The following is an 8,337-nucleotide window of genomic DNA, read 5'->3' as shown; positions in this document are numbered from 1 at the left end:
TAGGTAGAGTGCATGAACTGTATAAAAGGCCCAACATGTACTAGGATTTCACTTGGGACAAAAAAAAATGATTATAATAAAAGCTTTGCAAGATGTCTGTCAATTGGGACTTTGTCCAGGTCGTGGTGGTGGCGGCGCAATTCCAAGTGTCTAGTGCTTTGTGGGGCTCGTGTGTGCTCCACCCTCCTTCTCCTCTGTGTCCATGGATGCTCAGGCCATCACCTCAGAGACTTGCAGCTCAAGGAACTTACTGGTCAAAACACTCATCCTATTGGCAACGTGTTCATCCACCCCCTTTCTCAGTGAGCGAGTAAATCTCTGCATTTCTCCTCCGCCGCAGAAACCTCTGTCCCTCCTCAGAGTTTGCATTGAATCCAGCAGCAGCAGCAGCAGCGTTTGCTGCAGTAAGCTGAGAGTTTGTCTCTAGGTGCGGTCCTAAGCAGTAGGTGATTACTTAGCAGCTTTGTACACAATGCTGCTTCAACAGTATAACTTGTTGACGACGACAAGTTCCGTCGCTATCGTTTATTTTATTTTTCCTTCCTAATGTGTATTATTCCAGACACTTGTACCATTTATAAACACATCCCACATGGGTTTCCTGGTCACTGCTTTTTGGAGCTGCCACCATATCTCTATTGGAGGAGTCTTGCCTCATTTCGTGTTTATAAGAAAATAAAAATGGCTACCTTATAGAATTGCTGTCGTCAATTAGGGCTCTGCTTACCATGTGCAGGAGGAGGTATTGTTTCAAACCAAAGTAATGCATTTACATCTTTTCAGATGGCATATGTATTGTATATTTGCTTTCAAATACCTCTGTTATGTTAAAGATAGATAAAAGTTTTTATTTAAATGATTATTATCCACATACATGTGAGATTGCTGGAGTTTGCACCTGGTTATACATTGGACATCATACATCATATAAATTTCACATACACACACACACATATATAACTTGGATAACAGTAAGACAAGTGAAGTAATCTTATAAGTTTTAGTAGTCTTCAAGACTGATATCACGCAGTTTTGATCATTAAGACTTAGACGTTGATCCAGAGTTTTGTATATGGCTGTGTCCTTTTCACTTGCAGCCCTGTTGTGTGCAGTTGCATCAGGAAAAGTTAAGTTTCAGTGGAACCAGTCTCCTCGCCCGCCGCAGAACCGCCTTTTTTCGGGTTAATTCATATCGTTGTGTTGTCACGTCAATAAAAGGCCATTTTCAGATTTGGAGGACTTCAGAAAGGGACAAAACTTTCAGTCGTGATGCTGACTAAATTCCTGAATTCAGTGTGGAACAGAATTGAGAAAATTCCATTGAAAGTGAGATATCTCGCCAGTAGTAACACAATATTATGAATTACGATGAAAAATTGGTTCCATTGAATCCTTGCTTTTCCATTTGCAGTATGATTTTGGGGAAACTGGCTCACTCTCATTTCATTATCATAATCCGTTTTATTTGATGACATAGCAGACTTTATTCCTTAGAGAGAGAAAAAAAAACAAAGTGTTTCCTTTATCCTTAAGTGTTTAATGTCTTGTTCAAGTTCACAGAGTCTTCCTGAATTTCAGGTCTTCAAGTAAAAATTGCTGTTTGCTATGGGCAATCTCTGCAATGACCTTGCAGAGACCTCCTGTGGTATAATGGTCCCACCATTACATAACCCACGTTTACATGTGACATAAACCTGCATTTAGTTCCTCTCACAGCCAGTTTCCCTCTTAACTGGAGAATTCACAAATGGATGTACATTAGCACTTGATCTGTCATGTATTAAATGTAACACTGGATACTTATTGCTGTAGGTAATTTGAGGGATCTTCTCCTACCTCACTCTTTGTGAATTCTACAAATTGATATAAGTCTCATCTGAAGGGTGTCGCCTTCCCTGCTTTCTGTGAAGTACTGGCTCAGCAATATTTTTTGACTTTCTGCTGCTACAGTCTTACTTTTCTCAATACAGACAGGATATTATTGTAAAGGGAAAATGTCTTAAGTTACTTGTATAGATTAGGAAGTCCAGAACTGCCAATTTATTCATAAAATGTCTATTTTTCTTAATGAGGAATCTTGTATGAAACATTTCAGTTTCCCTCGGAAAGTGTTTGAAATTGGAGATTACATATAGTTGAATACTGGTTTATTAGTGGTAATTAGTTCACTCCCAGTATAAAATAAGACAATGTTAGGATGCTAATTTACTCTTATAAAACATAGACATTAAAATATAGTCATTTGTTTAGCTGAAGTCCTTGAACAGTTAGATGTAATTTGTATCACACAACATATCATTGGTAAGTGGTCCTGGCAGATTTAATATATCGTCAAACTATTTTCTAAAGTTTCTTTTTATGTGTAAATGAATTCAGACTTAGTTATTCGTAGCACTGTTCCCTGTGAAGGTGTCTTCTTTGCTAAAGATATCAAAAGCTCATAAGTTTCCATTTTCGCCTTTTGACTAACGTTGTATGTAGTACAAGAGTCAGTGTCATTGTCTTGAATTTTTCTTTTGAAACTCAAGTTTTTCAACTGAAGACCTTCTCGTCACTCTCATATACAGTTAGCACAATACAATCAAACAAAGAATTTTCCTACTAGAGATTCTTTTTTTATTCTTACCTTGTGTAGTACAGGTCTTTCCCTGATGGTACATACGAGTATTTTACTTGTGGTTTTTTTCTCATTTACTGCATTCATATCCTCTGGATGAGACTTCTAAAGATGCCAGCTTGTAAAAAATACACACAAATTAAGAAATGGAGTTTTATTCGCCTTTTATTTAGTTGAACTTTTATATACCCAATGTAGTTTAAGTTGAAGACAGTTGTTTATGAATATTTCAAGTTGAAGTAGAAAGCAGATCATTCTTTGATTGTTGTGATGAGATCACCTTACTTATCATTTTCCTGCCTCTTTTTTTTTTTAGTTCAGAAGGAAGGATAGATAGCCATACCTACCAATGCTGTTTGCTGAAATGGAGAGACAGGAATAATTCTCAAATGGAAAGACGAGAAGTGAAAATGAACATACTGAAGAGGCTTGAACTTCTTTGAGGGTGCCAAACCTTTCCAAAAAAAAAAAAAATATTGAAGGTGTTTTCCAGTGCACCTTATTTTATTTCCCATGGCCCTGCCGGTACCCCCGCCCCCCTTACAGGTATTGCTACAAAAATTATTGTTCAGTTTTGCTATCAGTTATGAATTTCCCTATTTTGTGTACGTACTTATGTGCGTGAGAGAGAGAAAGAGACTGCACAATTATTGATTGCAGTGAATTTCAGTATGAGGTGATGGCTATTCCTTCCCAGTTTCAGTCGTGAGAAAATTAATATAAATGTTTTACCTTCCTTTTCAGGCACGCTAAAGGAAAATCTTAAATTAGGCTTAATTAGGATTAGTTAGAAGTCGATGGCAGAGAATATATGAAATCTCCATAATGGGTACAAGTAGATCAATGATTCGTGCATATGAAAAGTTTGCAGATAACAAGGTCTCCTGCACCTGTATATACAACCTGATTGATGAAACTTCTCAAGTCAAGGTTACGTAAGTCATAATTTTTCAGGCAGAACTGGCTCTGGAAAGTAAATATAAGAAGACAATATCTCGAATAATCTTCTCCTAGAAGTTGGGATCTCTGGAAATGTGTAAAATACATCGCTGTATTACCATGACGGATTTTGATGCCCAGAAATAAATCACCAATCCCAGACTCTCGGTAAACAGACATGATAAAAACAGCGCCTCAGTGTCGTGGTTGGTATGGTGTTGGCGTCCCACCTCGGTGGTTGCGGGTTCGATTCTCGGCCATTCCATTGATGAGTGAGAGATGTGTATTTCTGGTGATAGAAGTCACTCTCACTTGGTTCGGAAGTCACGTAAAGCCGTTGGGCCCGTTGCTGAATAACCACTGGTTCCATGCAACGTAAAAGCATACAAAAAAAAAAAAAAAAAAAAAAAAAAAAAGACACGATAAGTCCTTTATTCGTTTTAAAAGCTGAAGAAGAAGGCACCTGCTACCTGACAACTGGTGTTGTTAATCTGCTACAGCTTTAGGGCAATTGTTTTCCACTGAAAAGATATCAAGGAATGAATATCTGATATCTGTGGTAGGAGTAAAATTAATAAACTAATGAAATGCTGTATTGTATGATGAAACTATGTGTAACTTAATGGTGCAGTATATCGCCATTGTGTTTAATTATTGGAAGTCAGCTGTATACAGACTGTATTCTTAGCAATACTTTCTCCATACAAAAGTACCTTCAAAAAGAAGGTATACTTTAGAATTTTGACTTTCTTAAGAAAGGCCAAACATGTAATACCACAGATGGAGTGGCTGTAGCCAATATACGTGAGGTATAGGAACTAAGAACTTTACCTCACTTCCTGGGTTATCACTCAAATGCAGGAAACTCTCTCGAACTGACTGGAAACCATTGTAGATTCTTCCCAACCATTCACAAACTGATACTGGAGAAGTCGGCCTTCGCAGTCTGGAATTGTTACAAGAGACACTGCTATAATTCTGCCATGTTCTTGTTGGGAAAGTCGAGTATAAGCTGGTATATCAAAGACTTTGAAACAGGATGTTACTGAGCATGAAGCCTCATCATGAATCCTTACTGTTTTTCAGAGCAAAGAATGTAGCCAAAAGTAAGGAACAAGAGCGCTGTTATATGCATAATGACCTCGTGTCAACAGATTTATGGGGAAAAGGCTCTGGAGAAGGGAGAATTATAAATCACTATAAATAAAACCGACCTATTGGCGAGCAAAAGATAAACAACAGTCAGAAAATAACCGAAGTGGATATTTTGAGAGAAACGTTTGTATAAATGCAATGCTGCACATTTATTGCAGCAAGATGTGACGAGGTTGTCATGATATATTGAAACGTAATAGAAGTAGGCTAGGAAACAGATGCCAAGAAGATGGAACAATGAATGTTAGTTTGGATGGAGGACGAAGGAAAGTTGTCGATTCCCACAGGTGACTGGGAATAAAGTAAGTGTAGCTAATGAAAAAAGGAAATGGTAAAGGGAAACTGATATTTTTGGAAGGCAGCGGCTCTAATCCTTTTCTCATCCTCTCCGAGACAATTTAGGCGTAACATTAATGGGGAGAAACTCGAGAAGAAGTTTAAAAGTCCATTCGAATCACTGACTATAAGGTATGATTATTAGTCAAATGTTCATGCCATCTCAATAGCTTTTGTGCCAGTGGCATACAGCATGCACAGTGATCACCCACCCCAAAAGCAGGCACTGCTCAGTGTCGCCTAATTCCACTGAAGAAGAAAGTATAGAATGTAAAAGGAAGACAAGTTAACATAATTAAAATAAGAGATAAACTTGTGTCAGGAAAGTAAAGTGTAGAGAGGAATGCAATAAACTAATAGATCTTTGACTAGAAAATGTAACTAGATATATCGGTCTATGCGTAAAATGCCAGTCATGGTGACGCTATATACGCATCTCCTCATCTCACAGTCTACCACAACGCTACAGATGCAGTATCTAACAGACAACACGTCGACAGATAAAAGATAATATGAGATAAAGAGATAACGTTCTTAATATAGCAAGAAGTGGCGTCTGAATGCCTTGACACTGGTTCATGCATCGAGGCCCTGAATTAAAGAAAAATAATACCTAGTCCCTGACACTTCAAGAGGTAACTATACTCTTGTTTTTTTCATCTGTCCATCCGCCTGTGGTGTTTTTGTATGGTAACACTGCGTCTCGGCCTTTATATAGTTACATTCAGCTTACATTCAACGATTATAATAATATCCTATTTCGAATATTAACGGTGTAATTCGCATACAGTAAATTATTAAAACACTTTTCAGTTGCAAATGTACACCCAGATATCCTTTGATTTACCTAAAACTAACACATAGCGTAACTACCTAAAGCCCGGGACGCAGTGTTACCATACAAAAACACCACTGGCGGGTGGACAGATGGAAAAAAAAAAGTATAATAGACCTAGGGAACTTGGTCACCCCACTCAAATCATTTCTCCCCTTTTATAGCTTAATGAGCCTGTTTAATGTCTACAGGATTTAATTTCGAATCCTCAACGTAAGATACAAATTTAAAATAGTAAAATTTGTAAAATTAGGGTGACAGTTATTTATTTAACAAAGCACAATAAGATCTTATATAAATGCCGGAGAGGGTCATTAAAGGAGGAATATTTGATCACTCTAGGAAATGGGATGTTTCCTAAACTTTTTTTTTAACATACGGCGTAGCCTAAGGCCACCTGGTTGGCACGTTACATAACCAGCATTTCCTTTTTGATGGAATTCCCGTCATCTGTTAATTCCCGCGGGTGTTTTGTACTCTAGACGTAGTATAATCTTCTGTATCTGGTCTAGTTCTTACCCTACATTGATGCCATAACTCTCCCAGTTTTATATTTTTGGGGAGTGATAGGAAAACTGTAAACAGCTTATCCGTTTAACAATACAGATCACAGTTAAACGTTCGGTCCTTGGTGGTAGTCAATCTTCAGTTATACCAATTACGGTATTAGAATAGCGTTATCTTAATAAAAATTCAATAAAAAATGAAAGGGGTCAACTTTGGGAGGACTCGGTTTCGTTTCTTTGAAGCCACAGCCAAGAGGAGGTATAAATGTATGCTTTTGTTCGACCAAGTTTGGAAAAGTAGTCAGTAAGACGCGAAGAGACTTTTAGAATTTCACCTTTGTAAAATGTAGTCATACATTATTAGGAAAATCAGGGATAATTATTTACACAGATGCTTAGAGACTGTTAGTTCATAATGGTGATTACGGGAGAGGATGCGTGTTGGCCAACATGTTTACTTTGTCATTCTTAGGTTTGATAGCCAAACTAATTTCCGAGAAGTACAACCGTCCTTTGGGAAATGTTATGTATTACGTTAGCGATTATATCATCCGGATTATACCGGATATAATACTTTATGTTGTAATGTAGAATCCTCATAGTGAACTTACCATGAAACTGGTATGGAAGGACGAAAGAGATTACAATTATACAGCTTTTTATGGATCACATCATCATGTTCCTGTGATGATTGCATCCGCTAAGGTGACTTTGCTTGTTGATTGCAAGTCATGGTCAACTATTTGCCTGTTTGCGATTCGGGAACAAAGGAGATACGGGTTTAGCATCATTAATTAGTACTAGCAAACTTACCCATCTACAATGAGTGATAAAATACGGGTGCAGAAGTGAAAAATTTATATGTACTATTTGTTCAGCAATATTAAAATAAGGGCGATTACACGAATAGTCTCTCTCTCTCTCTCTCTCTCTCTCTCTCTCTCTCTCTCTCTTAAAGTAAGTGAAGGGACGATCAATGAACGTAAAGAAGTTCGTATTCATTATTGTTTACCCTCTTTTAATGATTCTCTCTCTCTCTCTCTCTCTCTCTCTCTCTCTCTCTCTCTCTCTCTCTCTCTCCCAATGTAAGTCAAGTAACGAAGACGGTGATGGGATTATCGGATTACTTAGCTCTCAAATCACAAATTATCTCCTCTCTCTTTCTCTCTCTCATTTTTCGATAGCAAGATAAAATTATAAAATTGTAGTCCATTAATGTCGTTAAATGTCTCTCTCTCTCTCTCTCTCTCTCTCTCTATTGTCGGTGACTTTCATTAAAGGAACAGGGATCTTTATTGATTCGTTTCTTTGCCAATTACTTTGCACGGTGTTATGAATAATAAAGTATCTTTCTTTTCATCATGTAACTGCAAAGACGCAACTTGTATGTCAGCGCGTTATGGCTACTGATAAATGCTCTTATGATCCTGTGTCTTCCAAAAAAAAAGAGTAGAAAATAGGAATTTGTCAGTTTCCTTTTTATTATGTCCATTGGCAGGATCGAAATTCTGAAGCAACATTACCGGGCAGTACTTCTTCAGCGTTATTTTGTGCACTGGCATTCCCGATGGATTTAAGTTATTCAAAAAGTCTTGCGGATATTGATGATAATTTTCATCTTCTATTGTGCCCGAGCTGAAATATTCGCGACTTTCTCCGGGGAAGTTGTACAAATATTATGTATGAAAAATCGTAAAATAACTAATTCTACGGGAATAACCAGCCTCGTTTCACGGCCAGAAACAGCTCCGTTTCAGGGAATCCCTTCTCACCCCCACCCCCTACAAAGGAGGGGGTTAGGTTGGATGAAACCCCATAACAAACCATCTTAGGGGTCCCCACCATAACCCTGCCAAGTTCCATGCCCATCTGACCGGCCGTTTGGCCGTGATTGAATGACAGACAGACAGACAGACATTACGCCCAGTATATATGATACGTTTTGCTGA

This window comes from Macrobrachium nipponense, chromosome 21, assembly GCF_015104395.2.
Source record: "Macrobrachium nipponense isolate FS-2020 chromosome 21, ASM1510439v2, whole genome shotgun sequence".
Taxonomy (NCBI): Eukaryota; Metazoa; Arthropoda; class Malacostraca; order Decapoda; family Palaemonidae; genus Macrobrachium; species Macrobrachium nipponense.
Note: the sequence above shows the minus strand (reverse complement) of the source record.